Here is a 17,856-nt window from a genome sequence, read left to right as displayed (position 1 = left end):
CATGGTTCTCAGAGCTGCTTCAGGGGCAGACCTGAGGGTCCCTAGCACACCCGCTCTCCACTTCGTACCTGTGTCTCGCTCTTTGCACGCTCCAGCCTATTTCGTTGCAAACCGGTTTCTTCCACGTGGAGGACAATAGAGCAGCTGAGAGCTCCCAAGTCTGACATGTTACAGTAACAACTCTGATCCTTTGTTTCCGAATCCAGAAACCCCGGAGAAGAGACACACTGGTGCTTGGCTAGTAGGTGGCGCCTGGGGGAAGAGAAGCGTTTGGTGAGACGTGGTCGCTTCTGCAGGGCCTGCGGACGGGGCCCCGGTCTTCAGAGGAGGCTGATATTAAGGGGAAACAGGTGTGCTGATGCCTCTCGGGCAGGGCAGGGGTTTGCCACATGGGCTCAGCCCTCTCTGCTGCAGTAGTTTTTAGTGGAAATGCACTGGCTTTAGAAATGGAACTGGGGGACTTCCCTGGTGGCCCCGTGACTAAGACTCAGCGCTCCCAATGCAGAGGGCCCAAGTTCAACCCCGGGTCAAGGAGGTAGATCTGCATGCTGCAACTAAAGATCCCACGTCCTGAAATGAAGACTGAAGGTCTCATTTGCCGCAACTGAGATCTGGTGGTGCCAAATAAATACATAGTTTGAAAAGACAAAAAAGAAATGGAACCGGGGTGGGGCTGACCAAGAGGATTAATGGGACCTTGGGGTTGAAGTGGGTGTGAGAAGTGACCCAGGTCGGCTGGTGTCCTGGATGCAGTGTGGCTGTGGAACCAGAAACTTGCCCTCTTTGAGCTTCACCCCCATCTCTATCATGCATGAGATGTGACCTTCCCTGGCCTCACCAACCTGTGGCTGCAAACGAAATCACACTGGCCTTAATGTCCCACTTTTCCTGCCTCACAGTTCCCCACCTCTGGGACCCAGACTTCTGTCTACTCAGGGTCCCTGGTAGATCTCACATGTGTTCACAGTCTGTTGTTTCATGACTGGTCCTGGCCTGCCAGCCACAGAGGGCTATGGAGCCCCTGAAAGGGCCCTTATTCTCTGCCTAATGCTGTCTCAGGGCCTTCAGATTTGCAAACTGACTGGCTACCAGGTAGCACCATACTTCTGTCAGTCCACAGAACTGGATCCACAGGGATTTCCATCAAGTGAGGAGAAGGTTCCTCTCCCCAAATCTGGATCGTGCACATCGCTGCTGGGCCCCAGAGCAGTGTGGCCTGTGAGCTTTCTCTCACGTGATCCCTTGGGAAAGAAAGCCCCACAGCCAGCCGTTCTTCCTCTCTCCCTGAGATTCTGACCCAGTCCCAGGAGCTGGTCCGGGGGAAGGTCATCGTGCTCTGGTCCCCTTCGTCTAGGAGCCTGCTTCCCATATATGCCCCCATGTCTGACCCCCCCCCTTGTGAAGGGGTGCTGGGGAGAGGGGGCATTGCCCATCCAATGTGTCAGAGACAACCTGACTTGGAATCCTGGCTTAGCCTCCCCTGGAAGCCCCTTCTTCAACAGAATAGCAGTTCCCTCAGAGGGTTCATCATGTCGTGTGCACGCTCAGTCATGTCCAACTCTTTGCACCCCTGCCCCCCATGGACTGCAGTTCATTAGGCTCCTCTGTCCGTGGAATTTTCCAGGCAAGAATACTGGAGTGGGTTGCCATTGCCTACTCCAGGGTATCTTCCTGACCCAGGGATCAAACCTGCGTCTCTGTCGTCTCCTGCATTGGCAGGCGGAGTCTTTACCAATTGTGTCCGTTAAAGGAGACACATGATAGGTGCTCCACAAATTACTTCCTGTTATTTAATCCAGCAGTTCACTGGTCTCCTTTAGGAGGCAGTGGATGATAGCACCTCTCACTTGTGCAGCCACTAGGGAGCCAGAGCAGTGGCCCCAGGGAGGGACAGGAAGGTCTGGCCGCCCGGTCAGAAGAAGCCAGTGTGCCTCCAGGCTTGAAGCTCTTCTGTGGTCTTTTGGGGTGAGCTTCCTGGGCCCCAGTATGGTGGAATCAAAGGTCCTGGCTGGTTGTTAGGTGTGTCAGAGTTTGAGGTGACATGGGCTAAGACTTCAGACTTAGGAGGAGAGTGAGGGAACATAATTTTGATTGTCCCGAAAGCCCTTGTTTCACCTGGACGAGTGTGTGAGTCTACCCAGCCGAAAATGAAAGCCCTGTCAGAAATCCCCTTTGCAGCAGTCCAGCAACTGGCCACTCAGTCTCTGCTAGGATGTTTCAGAAAGCAGGTCCATCAAACAGGAAAAATGTGTGCACTAGATTCGAAGACATCGCATGTTTCGGAGAGAGAATCTAACAAGGGGGACTTCCCTGGTGGTGCAGTGGCTAGGAATCCACCTGCTAATGCAGGGGACAAGGGTTCAATCCCTGGTCCGGGAAGATTCCACATGCTGTGGAGCAACTGGGCCTGTGCACCACAGCTACTGAGCCCGAGCTCTAGAGCCTGGGCTCTGCAACAAGAGAAACCACCACAGGACAAGCCTGCGCACTGAAAGGAAACGTAGCCCCTATTCCCTGCAACAAGATAAAGGCTGCTTGCAGCAGTGAAGACCCAGCACGGCCAAAAATAAATAAATCAACCTAACAGAGGTTGTGGGTAAAATAATAAACTGCATGAAAACAGGATGGAGAGAGCTGGTTTAAAGATAGTCTCAAAAACTACCTTGGGAAATGTGGGGACAGGGACTCAGGGAGGCGGCTCGGGGGAGGGCTGGGCAGGAGGCACGGAGAAGGCCCTGGGGGATGTTAGGGATCTCCCTAAGGGGAGGGTGTCTTCCCCCATTAGATGTTCTGGGCTCTGGAGGCCACCCAGCCCTCTTCCTGTTCCTGGGAAGGGTCCTCAGGGAAGGTTCTGGCTGGATCACTCAGTCCCCAGCAGAAGTTGGGACCAGGTCATTGACCAGAGAAAGGAGAAGGCAGGATAAAGAGTCCCCTGGAAGCTGCTCCAGGAACACTGACGCTGGTGGCTTCCCAGAGGAGACGGCTTGTGTCCTCAAGAAGTTTCCAGAGGAGCCCTTTGTCCCCAGACCTAAGACAGGGAGGTGGCTGCCATGACCTGCTGTGTGTCCACCCAGCCTTCATTTGTCACAAAGAGACCCATGAACCCCAGGATCAGCCATGTGCACACAGAGGCACATCACCCCACCCAGGGTCCCTTCCTGCACACACAGCCCCGGCACATACGTGGACACGCTTCCTTCCCATCTTGAGCCACTCTCCTCCGAGAGACTACATCCCCTCCTCCTCTGCCCTCACTGCCCCACCCCTACCAGCCCCACCCCTGAGAAAGTGCAGCTCAGGGGTCCCCAGGGCTGCACAGGAAATGCTTTGTACACTATGGGTCAGCCAGGCTATTTTCTGTCCCAGAGCTGGAGGGAGGTTGGGCCAGGAACAGCCAGGCATGACACAGTCAGCTGTTTTCTGCCTCTTTCTCTGCCTCTCTACTCTGCAGTCAGTGTTGGTCTCTCAATGGCTCTGTCTTGTCTCTGTATTTCTCTTTCAGGCTTCAGGGTCTTTTTGACCCAATGCCCTTTGACACCTTGCACTATTGCCTACACACCCTTCAAATTTCGGCTCAGTTCCACCTCTTCCAGAAAGCCTTCCCTGACTCCTATCTAATCAGGACCCTCCCACTGTGCTCCCAGAGCCATGAGCAGATGCCCTCAGAGCACTGGGCTGATGAGTTGGTCTCCACCTCCTGCTGGACTGTGAGAAATGTGAGCACAGGACTTCTGTCTTCAGGAGACCTGGTTCCTCAGCATCTGCACACACAGACATCCGTCCGCACGCATATCCACGTGCATTTTGCACACCTGCCTCATTTATTCATTTGCTCTCATACTGGGGGCCAGGATATGCAGTGGTTAAGAGCCCAGACTGGAGCCAGACCATCTGAATTAAAATCTCAGCTGTGTGACTAAACTCTTTGTAAGATGGGGCTGAGACCAGCACCTGCTCCAGTGAGTTGTTGAGAGGATGAAATGTGTTAACACATGTAGCACTAAAAATAGTGCCTGGCTTGTAGCAAGTGCTCCCAGATGTTAGCTAATTATTATTTTCACTTGTGAGGTGGAGAAAATCAGTTTATTGGCACTTCCTTCCAGGAGAATATCTCAGAGTATTGTATCAATCTGGAAGGAGTATTTTGATTAGTTGTGAAGATGTGAGCCTGCTTGTTGAGGGATCTGCCTTGTATAACAAAAGATGGTTGCTACACAGCCTTTTAAGAAGGGTGGATTTGGGCAAACTGCAGGGCTTTTGTCCAGCTGGGTGAGCTGTGCAAGTCTGGGGCCAGAGTGGAATTGCTGGAGAGTGTGGGCATGGTAAGGGGGAAGGGCAAGAGGATGCATTAGTGCCCTGTAGCTGCTGACACAGATGACCGTGAACTTGGTGGCCTAAAACGAGTGTGCTCCAGTGGTCCTGGGAGTCAGAAGTCTGAAACTGGTCTCACTGGGCTAAAACCAGGCATCCTCAGGCTGCATTCTTCTTTGGAGGTTTCAGGGGAGAATCTGTTTCCTTGCCTTTTCCAGCTTCCGGCGCCACCTCCATTCCTTGATACATATCTCCCTTTCTCCTTTTCCCGTCTTTAAAGCCAGCCCGAATCCTTCTCATATTACATCACTTTAACCTCTCACCTGTGCTGTCTTTGTCTGCTTTTTATGACCCCTTTGATAATTCAGGATAATCCCCCACCTTAATGTCAGCTAACTAGTAACTTTAATTCCATCTGCAAGTTAATTCCCCTTTGCCATGTAGCCTGACATAATCACAGGTTTGGGGATTAGGACATGGATTTCTTGGGAGGGGGACATCATTCTGGTTACCATCGAGGACTACTGGTGTCATAGGAAGGAGATTGGAAATAACATGTCTGACGAGTACTTGGAGGATCTTGCTGTGGGGTGTGCGTGTGGTCTGTCTTCTTTACAAAATGTCCAGCCATCAGATGCTATGTGGAATGTGTTTTCTTTAGGGTAAATGGGAAGGCATGTGGACTCTTGCTTCAAGGATTGGCATGAGGGAAAACCCCAGGCTTCCCACAACAGAAGGAGCTGAAAGTTGGGTTACATTCTTTCACTCAACCTGTATGTGCTGGACTAGACTCATAGCCCTCGTCATTCACAGTCCACTTCGGGAGACAAGTGTACAGACAGGTAAGATCCCTCTAGGACAGGAGGATCAGTGATGAGAGTCTGCACACAGAAAGCACAGAGGGGGCATCAGCTCAGGTTGGAGAGAGGAGAGGCCAGGAAGAATTTCCCTGGGGAGGTGACCCCTTGTCCTAGGTTGGCAGGATAAATAGAAATCTCCCAGGTTAAGAGGGAAAGTTTATTCTGGGCAGCATGGACTGTCAGGGCAGACATGGAAGGTGTGAGCCAGTGTGAAGTGTGTGTGTGTAACTCTGAGCCCAATTCCTGGCACTCTAGTCGCATTCAGGAAATATTGCTGGAATGAATACCTCATGCCAGTGGTATCCTGTCTCTGTTTCTAGGTAGGCCATGGGCATGCCTAACATAACCAAATAGGAGACACCTCTTTCTGGGGAAGACCCCCCACCCAGAGTTGCCATGACCTACCTGCAAAGTCTTTTTCAGGGTCTCTCATTAAGAAAAAGAAGCACATTTGTTTCAACAGTACTTCATATCTGAAGAATACTTCACACTTTACTGAATCTTTTTTTGGCTGTGCATCATAGCATGTGGGATCTTAGTTCCCAGACCAAGGATCAAACCCACACTCCCTGCAGTGGAAGTGTGGAGTCCTAACCACTGGATGTCCAGGGAGATCCTATGGAGTCATTTATAATTCAGTGGATTTTCTTTCAGCTGAAGAAACTGAGGCTCAGAGACTTAACTAACCTTCCCAAGGTAACACAGCCATGCAGCGGTGGGAGAGAAGGTTAGGGGGCCTGGACTCTGGCACATCTCCTCAGCCAGGTCCTGGGCTCCTGCTAATGGCTGGGTGTCCTGCCTCCTTCCCTCTGATGCTGAGGCAACTGGGACCTGGCTCTGAATGGCCTTGGGCTGCCATGACTGGCCTTCCTTCCCTGGAAGGGGTTTCCTGAAGGTGGAAGTGGGCCCCGAAGGCCTAGAGAGTGTGCATTGTTCATCTGCACCTGGAGGTGAGCTCATGTCGGCGGGCACCAGGCCGGGGAGAGGGCCTGAGCAATTGTCTTGGCCCAGGTCGCTGCCTCCATCTTGGCCCCTCTCCTGGGAGCAGGTCCCTTTCCTGAGTCCTGGCTGGACAGTCAGAAGGCCGGGGAGCCACGGAGGCAGGAAAGTCCCTCAGTTTCCCTGTCTGAAGGTTGAGTTAGATCGGAGTTTCCCTTAATGTGGTATGGGAACAGAATACCCGTCCTATGGAATACTCTCCAAGGAAAGGGTTGCGTGGTCGAACAAGGGGAAAGCTGATGCTCTCTTCCCCTCCGGGACCTTCACAGCACACGCTGGCACATCAAAGGCTCTGCTGCTGCTGCTGCTGCTGCTGCTGCTAAGTTGCTTCAGTTGTGTCCGACTCTGTGTGACCCCAGAGACGGCAGCCCACCAGGCTCCCCGTCCCTGGGATTCTCCAGGCAAGAACGCTGGAGTGGGTTGCCATTTCCTTCTCCAATGCATGAAAGTGAAAAGTGAAAGTGAAGTTGCTCAGTCGTGTCCGACTCCTAGCGACCCCATGGAGTGCAGCCCATCAGGCTCCTCCATCCATGGGATTTTCCAGGCAAGAGTACTGGAGTGGGGTGCCATTGCCTTCTCCGTCAAAGGCTCTAAGAGGCCTGAAATGAGGGAACCGGGCTAGCCAGGGCCCCTCTCTGAGCCTTCCTCATACTCACGTCCTCAGAGAGCTCCACTGACAACACCCGGGAAACGTGGGAATCACGTGCTCCAAGGTCAGGCTCACCTCTCCTCCCACACTGTTAGCTCCTCAAGGCAAAGGTCTAGGGCTGACCTCTGCTGTGGAGTTTTGGCTGCCTGGCACCCCTCTCTTGGTTTTGAGGCAATCTCACGTGAGTCTCGGAAGGAAGCTGAGCCCCATCCCTCACTACGGAGGTGTCCCTTTGCAAGGTAGTCCTCCCGTGCCCTTTCTGGCAGCTCGGGTGGGGATGTATCATCGGGCTCAGGACTCTGAGTCCAGAGAGAATGGCCCAGGGATCGGCGGCCGCTGCAGGGTCTGTGCAGGGGGCTGAGCCTGCAGTGTGTCTGCCCTGGTCTTCTGTCTGTGATGTCACCTCAGCTGGAGCCCCCACCGCTGAGCCTCCTCGGATTCCTGGGGTGGGGTGGGGGTCTCTGAGCCTCATTTTAAAAAACTTATTAAAGTGTAGTTGATTTACAATGTTGTGTAGTTTCTGATGAACTGAAGTGATTCGGTTATACACATACACACATCCTTTCTCATATTGTTTTCCATTTTGCTTTATCGCAAGATATTAAATATAGTTTCCCGTGCTATACAGAAGGACCTTGTTGTTTTTCCATTCTCTATATAATAGTTTACATCTACTAATCCCAAACTCCTCATCCATTCCTCCCCCCATCCTTTGGGAACCACAAGTCTGTTCTCTATGTCTGTGAGTCTGTTTCTACTTTGTAGATAAGTTAATTTGTGTCATATTTCGGAGAAGGCAATGGCACCCCACTCCAGTCCTCCTGCCTGGAAAATCCCATGGACGGAGGAGCCTGGTAGGCTGCAGCCCATGGGGTCGCGGAGAGGAGTCGGACACGACTGAGCGACTTCACTTTCACTTTCCACTTTCATGCATTGGAGAAGGCAATGGCAACCCACTCCAGTGTTCTTTCCTGGAGAATCCCAGGGACGGGGGAGCCTGGTGGGCTGCCGTTTATGGGGTCGCACAGAGTCGGACACGACTGAGCGACTTAGCAGCAGCAGCAGCAGTGTCATATTTTAGATTCAACATGTGAGTGATATCATGTGGCACTTATCTGACTTACTTCAACTTAATATGAGAATCTCTAGGTCCACCCGTGTTGCTGCAGATGGCATTATTTCATTATTTTTATGGCCAATATTCCATTGTACATATATATATATATATAAAGAAAAGATGTTACATATATGTATAGACACACACATTGTAAAGCAACTGCACTCCAATAAAAAATAACAAGTGAAAAAGTAAAAAGAAACCCCCAAACCAAGAAATAAACAAGAAACATATTATTAACTTGGTAATAATAATGGTAAATGCTACCGAGGGCTCACTACACATCTGACAATTTAGCTGCCCATTCAATCCCTATAACAACCTTTGAGATGGGTATTACTACTTTTGCTATCTTGTTGGTGAAATGACACTAGGCTTTGGAGAGGTTAAGAATCAGACTGTCTGCTTCCAGGGTCCTAGCGCTCAGACACTCTGCTCTCCTACCTTCTGAGTTTTGATCCCGTGGACTACTGAGAGGTTGAGCAGATGCTGGGGGCAGATGCAGACCTCAGGGAACGAGAGGGGTGGTGGGAGCACAGGTAGGAGTCTGGAGGGCGCAGCAGGGCTGTGGGGTGGCTGAGAGGGGCTGAGGAGCCCAAGGGCCTCGGAGGTGGAGGCTACCCCAGCGGGGTCCAAAGTGTGGGCTGAGGAAAACTCATCTGACTCTTTGAGCTGCTAGCTTCCGCATGCCTCCCGTGTCCCAGGGACTGCTCTAGGTAGCGGATGCAGCGGGGAGTAAGATGGACCAGGTTTCTGTCCTTTTGAAATTTATTTTCCAGTGGAGGGAGACAGACCCTAAACCTAAGCACAGCTATCGTATAACTTCGGATAGTGATCAACTGTCAAACCCAGACCTCCCTTAAGGGGATTTTTCAGAGGGCACGTGGATGACGCAATGCACAGGTGAAGATGTCACCTTCCAGTGCTCCCTGTGGGTCTGTGCAGTGTGAGCATCAAGAGATCACTGCCCAGAGGTAGGCCGGCTGGAGGCCAAGCATTTTGGGTATGAATTCTCAGGCCAGGACCCTGGGTGCCGTGGGGGAGGAAGCAGGTGTGCTGCTGGACAAGAGCAGAGCAAATATAGAGCAGAGGACAATAAGGGAAGCTGAGTGAGGACTGTGAAATCAGAGAGGAGGTGGGAGTTGGGTCAAGTGTGAGCGATTGTTGTTCAGGCTAGATCCCTAGTCAGAGAACAGTCCGAGGAACTCTTCTTGGAGAAGGTCTGGGCCAAGGAGCTTAGTACCAGGGATCAGATTGATGCCAGCTGAGAGCAGGATTGCACAGGGTAGTGTGTGGAGGAAGAGTTTGGAGGCAGCACCTCCCTTCAGTGGGAAGGAGAGGCCTGCCTGGCTCATCATGAATGTCAGTCACAGAGTGGGAGGGGAGGGGCACTGAGCGCCGGTGCCTTGGGGGTGGTGGTGGGAGCCGCCCACCTTGGTGGCGGGGTGCTAGCTCGTCAATAACATTCTCTAGAATTGCCACTGTGTGGCAAAAACGAAAAGGAGGCTGAGTTCTAGTCAGTTTTATTATTTTAAAATTTGCTACAGACAATGCCCCCCTTTATTGCCCACATGTGGGGTGGACTACTTGTGAAAAGTGAAAGTCGCTCAGTTGTGTCGGACTCTGCGACCCAATGGACTATACAGTCCATGGAATCCTCCAGGCCAGAATACTGAAGTGGGTAGCCATTCCCTTCTCCAGGGGATCTTCCCAACCCAGGGATCGAACCCAGGTCTCCCACATTGCAGGTGGATTCTTTACCAGATGAGCCACCAGGGAAACCCCCCCACCTCTACCTCGGTGTACGCCTATGTAGGGGCCAATGTTGGGACCAAAGCGGACAGAGCACTGCTTTCTAGCATCTGTTACAAACCTCAAGTGACAGGATGCTCACCCTGTATTTTCCAAAGACTTGGAATCAGGAGGGAGTGTCCTGGGTTAAAGTTTGTTGACTTGAAAATATATGCACATCCTAAAAGTTGGGAGTTATGTTTTAAATTTTATTTATTTAGGCTGCCCTGGGCCTTCATTGTGACATATGGGCTTTGTTGCCCCTCAGCTCTTGGGATCCTAGTTCCCCAACCAGGGCTGGAACCCACGTCCCCAGCATTGCAAGGCAGATTTCTAACCACTGGACCACAAGGTAAGTCCCTGGGAGTTACGTTTTATTTGTCAGAAATTTTTACGACTTCAAGCCCAGGAGCATCACCTCAAAAAATTCTGAGAAGACTATTCTGAGGAGGCAAAGGGGGAAGTCAGGATATACAGGAGTTTTGTAACAAAGGGCAGATAGTCTGATCATCAAAAGATATTGTTAATTAAAACCAAATATCTTAAGGAATCTAGTGCTTTTCTGTGTAAGGGAAGCTGCAAGAATCTGGGCTCATGGAAATTATTTCTTTGATATGTACTTCAGCTATCTGGGACCAGTATCCTATATTTTCGCTTCTGAGTTTCCTCAGGGTTTACCATGAGGAGGGGCTGCAGTCTGATGGCTATTAGAAGTCAGGGATTCTTCTCCTTCCTGAGTTTCCTCAGGGCTCACCAGTTCCTGTTGGAGGGCTGCATTCGCTGATGACCGGGACATCCTTTGTTTAATGATATGACAGGCAATATCCCATTTCTCAAGGTGACAAGGTGACTTTCAGAGCTTTCCCTCATCTGTGCAGCAGAATGCTGGCTGCAGCCTCATTTATGTGTCTGCATTGGGCACTCTGGCATCGAGTGAGCAGCCCACCATGGATCTTCTTTGAACAAGAGCCTGGGCATCATTGGAGAAATGGTGAGGGGCAATGGGGAACTGCTTATATGGCTCCTTAATATTAAGATCATCTCCCCCAAAAGGAGAAGAAATGCTATCCCAGCCTTTTGGAGGGGAAGTCGTGGGTGGAGATGGAAGGCAGAGGTGGCAGTGGGAGGGATCGAAGGACCTGGGCTCTCTCTGGGCAGGGTCAGAATTGCTGAGGATGGTGGGACTCAAAATATCCTCATGGGGTGCAAATCCTTTGGGGTTGGCTGCAGGGGCTGTCACCCTTGATGAGAGATCAGACTCTTAGAGCTGAGGAGGGGCCTATGGGACCACAACTCTCATATGCATAGCGTATGGGGATGGTTTAGCCTAAGGGGACAAGGGGTTATGTCTACAAAAGAGAGTGATGCTCCCTGTTTTACTAACTGTCACAGTGGCTGTCAGTGCCCACTCCACTCATGTCCTCTGGACCCTGACTGTTCCCACACATACTGTGTCAGCTTGTGTTTCTCTGCCTGAGGACTTTCTCTGGCTGCAGGACCATGCTCAGCACCCTCACGGGGCAGTCTGAAGGCTTGGAGAGCTAAGGGGCCAGGAGCAGCACCTTAGCTCTCAGCCAGAGCTGGGAGGAAGTGGTGGGTAAATACCGCAGCTTCCTCGTGTCTCTGGGCACAATTTCGTCCTGTGTGTGTCCCAGAGTCTCCACCAGGACTGAGTCCCGACTGCCCATAGCAGTCCCAGCTTCTTGAGTCACTCTGAGTTCGTTTCCTTCTTCCCTCCCTTGTAGGAGCTTCCTGGGATCAACTCCAGAATAAACGACTTTGCATTCAAATCCTTACCGCAGGATCTGCTTTGGGGAATATAGAAACTAAGACACTGATAGCTTCCTGATAAAAATGGCAGGTTGATAGCAGCTCCCACTGTAGCCCTAAAGAAAGTAATACAGTCAACTTGTTAAGTGTCTCGTGAGCTAAAGACCCCTGTGAATACAAAGGTCTGTAGGACTGTCTAGAGTGTGATCAGAAGGACATGACGTTTCTGGCCTGGCAAGTGTAGATTCAGATCCTAAACGGGCACCGGTCGCCATGTGGCCTTGGGTGTGTCACTTTGCCTCCCTGAACCTCAGTCTCCTCATCTAAGAAAGGTGATGGGCAGCAGTCCTCACTTTTCATGTTCTCTGAGGACTGAAAACGGTGATGCTGGTAATAGGCTTGGCGTAGAGGCTGGCCGAGAAGCAGGCACTGGTGGATGGGCACTTGCACCCACATAGGTCAGTGTGCTGGGTGTCTAGAGTCAGTGATGGTGCTTGTAGCCTGGCAGCCCCTGAGGTCTTCTCTTTTCAGTAAAGGCAGATTTGAGGTTGGGAGCTTTATCCCTGGAGCAGCCAGGGCCTTGCTGTTCCTCTTCTGACTCTGAACCTGGCCTTTTGGCCAGAATGGTCTCCCAGGTAGGCCTGGCCCTGGCCCTACTCCTGTCTCCACCACCCCAGCTGGCACCCTGGCAGCCAGGCCTGTCTGTGCTTATCAGCTCCTGTGTTGACTCAGGATGGGTACGAGCCTCCTGTCCCCCCTTGGAAAACAAGAAAACATGTTTTGCCAGTGGCGGGGTGGAGTGGGGTGGCCTCTCTGGCTCCAGGCCGGGCCCCCAGCAAGGCCGCCAGTGGGCAGGCAGCCTGTTGTTATTGGAGTGGAGAGCTGGCTCCCCAGCGCCTGTTTCCTCCAGCTGTCCAAGCACGGCAGGCTGGCGGGCTGGGGAGGAAGCCCCCGGTCTGCAGGCCCCAGCTGAACCCCCTGTCACAACACGGGAACAATGGCCTGGAGGGGCTGGAGGGTGCGCACCAGAGCAGCCCCGTCTGTTCCAGGCTCCCACCAGCGACAGGGACAGGTTGCTGCAAGGTCTGCTTCCCCTCCCCCGTCTTGTTTTCCACCTTGCTGGGCACACTATCTCCCACCACGGAGCCAAGGAAAATAGTGGCCTCAGGAAATGGCTCTGGGCTGTTGCTGGGGTTCTACAGCTCTGGGAGGTAGCAGAATGGGAGGAGGGGACCACAGCAGGACGAGCATTGCACAGGCTCCATTCTGCTTGGGACTGTAGTTAATGAGTCGGGGTCTCTTTCCGTGAGCACCTTGAGGACTTGGTCTCCTTGCATTTTTGTGTCTTCAGGCCCAGCCTAGGGCCTGGCACAGAGCAGGGAGCAGAAATGATTTGTTGAATAAATCAAAGGAAGATTGAACGTATGAACAGGTCGATTTCTAGCTTTGCTATCTAAGGGCTATGTGACTTTCAGCAGGTTACTTAAAATCTATCTGAACTTTGCTTTCTTCATCGGTAGAATAAGTACCTCCTAGGCTTGCTGTGAAAATGAAATGTGCTTCTAGCATCTTATTTTTCTTCTGGGGAATATATACCACAATAAATCCCATAGATGGTAACCAGCATTAGTACATGATGGGTGCTGCTGGTGTTACTGTCAGTGTGTGATTTAAAGGAGGTAGCTGCAATATTAGCAGTAAGAGGTCTATAGTCCTGTTTCCTTGGGTTCAGGAAAGGGGTTGAGCAGATGCTATCCTACCTGGGGCCAGGAGTACCTCCCCCCACCTATTCACAGACCTCTGCTCTGTAGGCTGGCTCCTGGGAGCCTGGCCAGCCTTGGTAGCCCTTGGGGATGAGGCAAGTAGTTCTGGGTTCACTTGGAGGACTCATGTGGATCAGGCTGTATAGGCTCTACCATCTGTTACCTACTTTAACCTTCACAACAATCATTTGAAGAAGATGCTGGTATTCCCAACTTACAGATAGGGACACTATTCCCAACTTACAGATGGGGACACTGAGTCTCAGAAAGGCACACAACCAAGGTCACAGTGCTGGCAATTTATAGAGAGATTTGGATCTAAGTCTTAGAAATGCCAAGTTATGTTCATTCTATTGTGCCTCACTGCCCATAGATAAAGTGTACTATGTAGAACCTTGAATTGTTGGTGGGATTTGGTCTTTCAATGACTTTGGACTAGGGACTATAAGAAAAAATAAAGATGGAGGTTGAGCATAGAGCAAGGGATGGAAACTGAAGAATAGAAAGCTGAGAGCTTTTGGGGAGTGGTGTTCAGAGTAGGAAGGATGAGGATGGGTATACATATATTTGATTAGTCAAGCAGACTAATGCTATAGCAATAACACCAGCAATAAGAACTCACTCAGCTCTCCACGGGGCTTCTCAGGTGGCTTAGTGGTAAAGAACCCTCCTGGCAATGCAGGAGACCTGGGTTCGATCCCTGAGTCAGGAAGATTCCCTGGAGGAGGAAATGGCAATCCACTTCAGTGTTCTTGCTGGGATATTCTCAGCAAGATGGATGGAGGAGCCTGGTGGGCTACAGTCCATGGGGTCACAAAGAGTCAGACGTGACTAAGTGACTGAGCACACACGCGTGCACGCACACACACACACACACACTCACAACTCTCCACGGCTTAATACAGGTAAAGTTCCTTTGTTGCTTATTTCATAGTGGGGGAAGGAGGGAGCTATTTTATGCAGTCCTTCAGGGACCCAGGCTTCTTCCAGGTTGTAATTTCATTCTCTTTTAGGGTCTGAGTCCTCCACCGGATCCTCTCTATCCTCCAGCAAACGGAGAGATCATGGGGAAGGCAACCCTCTCCTAACTGCCATGCTCACAAGTAACTCATATCACTACATTTCATCATACACATTTCATCTACATATGGGTGAGAACTAGTTGTGTGGTCCTACCCAAATGCAAAGAGGCTAGAAATGGGGTCTAGCAGTGTGTCTAGGAAGAAGTTGACAACATGATATGGGTGAATCCTAGCAGGCTCTGCCACAAAAATATCAGTGCTTTGAAAAATATGTGTAACTAACAATCACTAGGGCTTCCCTGGTGGCTCAAATGGTAAAGAATCCACCTGCAATGTGGGAGACCTGGGTTCAATCCCTGGGTTGGGGAGATCCCCTGGAAAAGGGAATAGCTGGAGAAGGGAATGGCCACCCACTCCAGTATTCTTGCCTGAAGTCCATGGACAGAGAAGCCTGGCAGGTTACAGTCCATGGGGTCGCAAAGAGTCGGACACGACTGAGCGACTCTCACTTCACAACCATCACTGAATTCTTTCCATGTGTGAGGTCTGTACTAAGTTCCCTAGAGAGATTATCTCATTTAATTCTTACTTAATCCTTGCAACAACCCTGTGAGGTAGGTTCTAATAGAGATGGTGCCCTACTTACAGCCCAGGAAATTGGCAACCATCAATCTGCTTTCTCTCACTGAAGTTTGGTCATTTCCAGAATTTTATAAATGGAATTGTATAACTTATCATCTTTTGTGTTTTTTACTCAGCTTGTTTTTAAAATTCATCCATGTTCCTGGTATGATCAATCTTTTATCCTTCCAAGTGGGTTTTGTTATGGTATTTCATTATGGTTTTAACTTGCATTTCCTTGTTTACTTATATTATTGATGAAATTCCATTTATCAATTTTTTCTTGCATGGTTTGTACTTTTGTGTTCTAACAAATCTTTACTCAACCCGAGAATTTATCTTCTTTTTGCTTCTAGAAGTTTTTATTATTAGCTCTCATGTTTAGGGTTTTGACCTACTTGGTGCTAATTTCTATGTATGGTGTGAGGTAAGGGCTCAGGTTCCTTTTCCCTTCAATATCCAATTGTTCCAGGACCATCTGATGAAGAAACCATCCTTTCCTCACTTGCTTATCTTACATCTTTGTGAAAAAGCAACTGGCAACATATGTGTAGATCTATTTCTGAATTTTCTATTCTGTTCTGTTGATCTATTGTTTATTGCTCTACTAATACCACACCTTTTTAATCACAGTAAGTCCTTAAAACAGGTAGTGTTTGTCCTCCAACCTAGTTCTTTTTTTTTTTTTTTTTTAAGAATATTGCATTTTGAGACTCTGTTATTAGGAGCATTAATACCCATTTAAGAAAAGCAGAGACATTACTTTGCCAACAAAGGTCCATCTAGTCAAGGCTATGGTTTTTCCTGTGGTCATGTATGGATGTGAGAGTTGGACTGCGAAGAAGGCTGAGTGCTGAAGAATTGATGCTTTTGAACTATGGTGTTGGAGAAGACTCTTGAGAGTCCCTTGGACTGCAAGGGGATCCAACCAGTCCATTGTGAAGGAGATCAGCCCTGGGATTTCTTGGAAGGAATGATGCTAAAGCTGAAACTCCAGTACTTTGGCCACCTCATGCGAAGAGTTGACTCATTGGAAAAGACTCTGATGCTGGGAGGGATTGGGGGCAGGAGAAGAAGGGGACGGCAGAGGATGAGATGGCTGGATGGCATCACTGACTCGATGGACGTGAGTCTGAGTGAACTCCGGGAGTTGGTGATGGACAGGGAGGCCTGGCGTGCTGCGATTCATGGGGTCGCAAAGAGTCGGACACGACTGAGCGACTGATCTGATCTGATATCTTCTTAAACTTGGTTTTTTTTTTTTGGCTACACTGTGTGGCATGTGGGATCTTAGTTCCCCAACCAGGGATTGAACCCACACCCCCTGCAATGGAAGTGTGGTGTCTTAACCACTGGGCCACCAGGGAAGTCCCTTGAATTGGTGCCTTTACATTATGAGATGCTCTCCTACCCCTGGTAGTATTCTTTGTTCTTGTCTATATAGCCATTCAACTATCTGTTAGTATTTGTGTGGTATATTTTTTCCATTTTTCCTTTTTAGTTAAAGGATTCATGTTGATGTATGGCAAAACCAATACAATATTGTAAAGTAATTAACCTCCAATTAAAATAAATAAATTTATATTAAAAAATACAAATCATTTTTACAGAAGTTTTAGGTTTACAGCAAAATTGAACAGAAAGTACGGAGTTCGCATATACCGCCTTCCTTCTTCCCTCCCCACCTCCAGTCTCTCCCACTATCAACATCCAGAACCAGAGTGATACATTTGTTGTAATTAATGAACCTACATTGATACATCATCATCACTCAAAGTCTTTAGTTTACATTAGGGTTCACTCTTCCTGCTGTATATTCTGTGGGTTTTGACAACTGTATAAGGACATGTATTCACTGTTAAAGTACCATACAGAATATTTTAATTGTCCTAAAATCATCAGTACTCTTATTTATCCCTCTCTCCTCTCTAACCCTTGGCAACCATTGATCTTTTTTCATTGTTGCCATAATTTCACCTTTGCCAGAATGTCCTATAGTTGGAATCATACAGTATGTAAGCTTTTTAACTTCTTTTACTAGGTAATAAGCATTTAAGTTTCTTTCATGTCTTTCATTGGCTTAATAGCTCATTTCTTGTTAGTGCTGTATAATATTCCATTGTCTGACTGTATCACAGTTTATCCACTCACCTACTTAAGGCTATCTTAGCTGTCTCCAAGTTTTGGAAAATTTTAATAAAGCTGCTATAAACATCTATGTGCAAGTTTTTGTGTGGGTATAAAATTTCTTTGTTTTTCATTTTGTGGACATAAGTATTTTTTAATAGTTCTTTTTCGTCTACATGCATATACACTCTTTATTTTATATTGGAATATAGCTGGTTAACAAACAACGTTAAACCTCCCTCTGGAGGCTGCCACATAGCAGTGAGCAGAGTTCCATGTGCTATACAGAAGGTCCTTGTTGGTTATCCACTTACAGTAGTGTGTGCATAGACATCTGAGAAGGCGATGGCACCCCACTCCAGTACTCTTGCCTGGAAAATCCCATGGACGGAGGAGCCTGGTGGGCTGCAGTCCATGGGGTTGCGAAGAGTCAGACACGACTGAACAACTTCACTTTCACTTTTCACTTTCATGCATCGGAGAAGGAAATGGCAACCCACTCCAGTGTTCTTGCCTGGAGAATCCCAGGGACGGGAGAGCCTGGTGGGCTGCCGTCTATGGGGTCGCACAGAGTCGGACACGACTGAAGCGACTTAGCAGCAGCAGCAGCAGTACATAGACATAACTTTTTGACTCCTTTGATTGTGACATTGAGAAGGAGTGGAGAAAGGAGACATCTTTGCCTTATTCCTAATCTGAGTGGGAAAGTTTCTAGTTTCTCACCACGAGGTATGCTTACTGTAGGTTTTTTGTAGATGCTCTTTGTCAAGTTGAGGTCTTTACCCTCTGTTCTGAGTTTATTTCACTTTACTTTCTTCTTGCTTGC

General features: G+C 49.3%; 1 long non-coding RNA gene across 1 annotated transcript; it reads left to right on the top strand.

The window, feature by feature from the left end:
• Window positions 1–206: 206 nt before the first annotated feature.
• Window positions 207–16,505, top strand: LOC147374962 (uncharacterized). Its single transcript, XR_015155469.1, has 5 exons — window positions 207–350; window positions 4,973–5,153; window positions 9,949–10,079; window positions 10,566–10,718; window positions 11,473–16,505. It is a non-coding gene; the product is annotated as an uncharacterized LOC147374962 (long non-coding RNA).
• The last annotated feature ends 1,351 nt before the right edge of the window (window positions 16,506–17,856 follow it).

This window comes from Bos grunniens, chromosome 3 (genome assembly GCF_055505025.1).
Source record: "Bos grunniens cultivar Pamir isolate PY7600 chromosome 3, Bosgru_T2T1.0, whole genome shotgun sequence".
Taxonomy (NCBI): Eukaryota; Metazoa; Chordata; class Mammalia; order Artiodactyla; family Bovidae; genus Bos; species Bos grunniens.
Note: the sequence above shows the minus strand (reverse complement) of the source record. Positions and strands in the feature narration are given on the sequence as shown.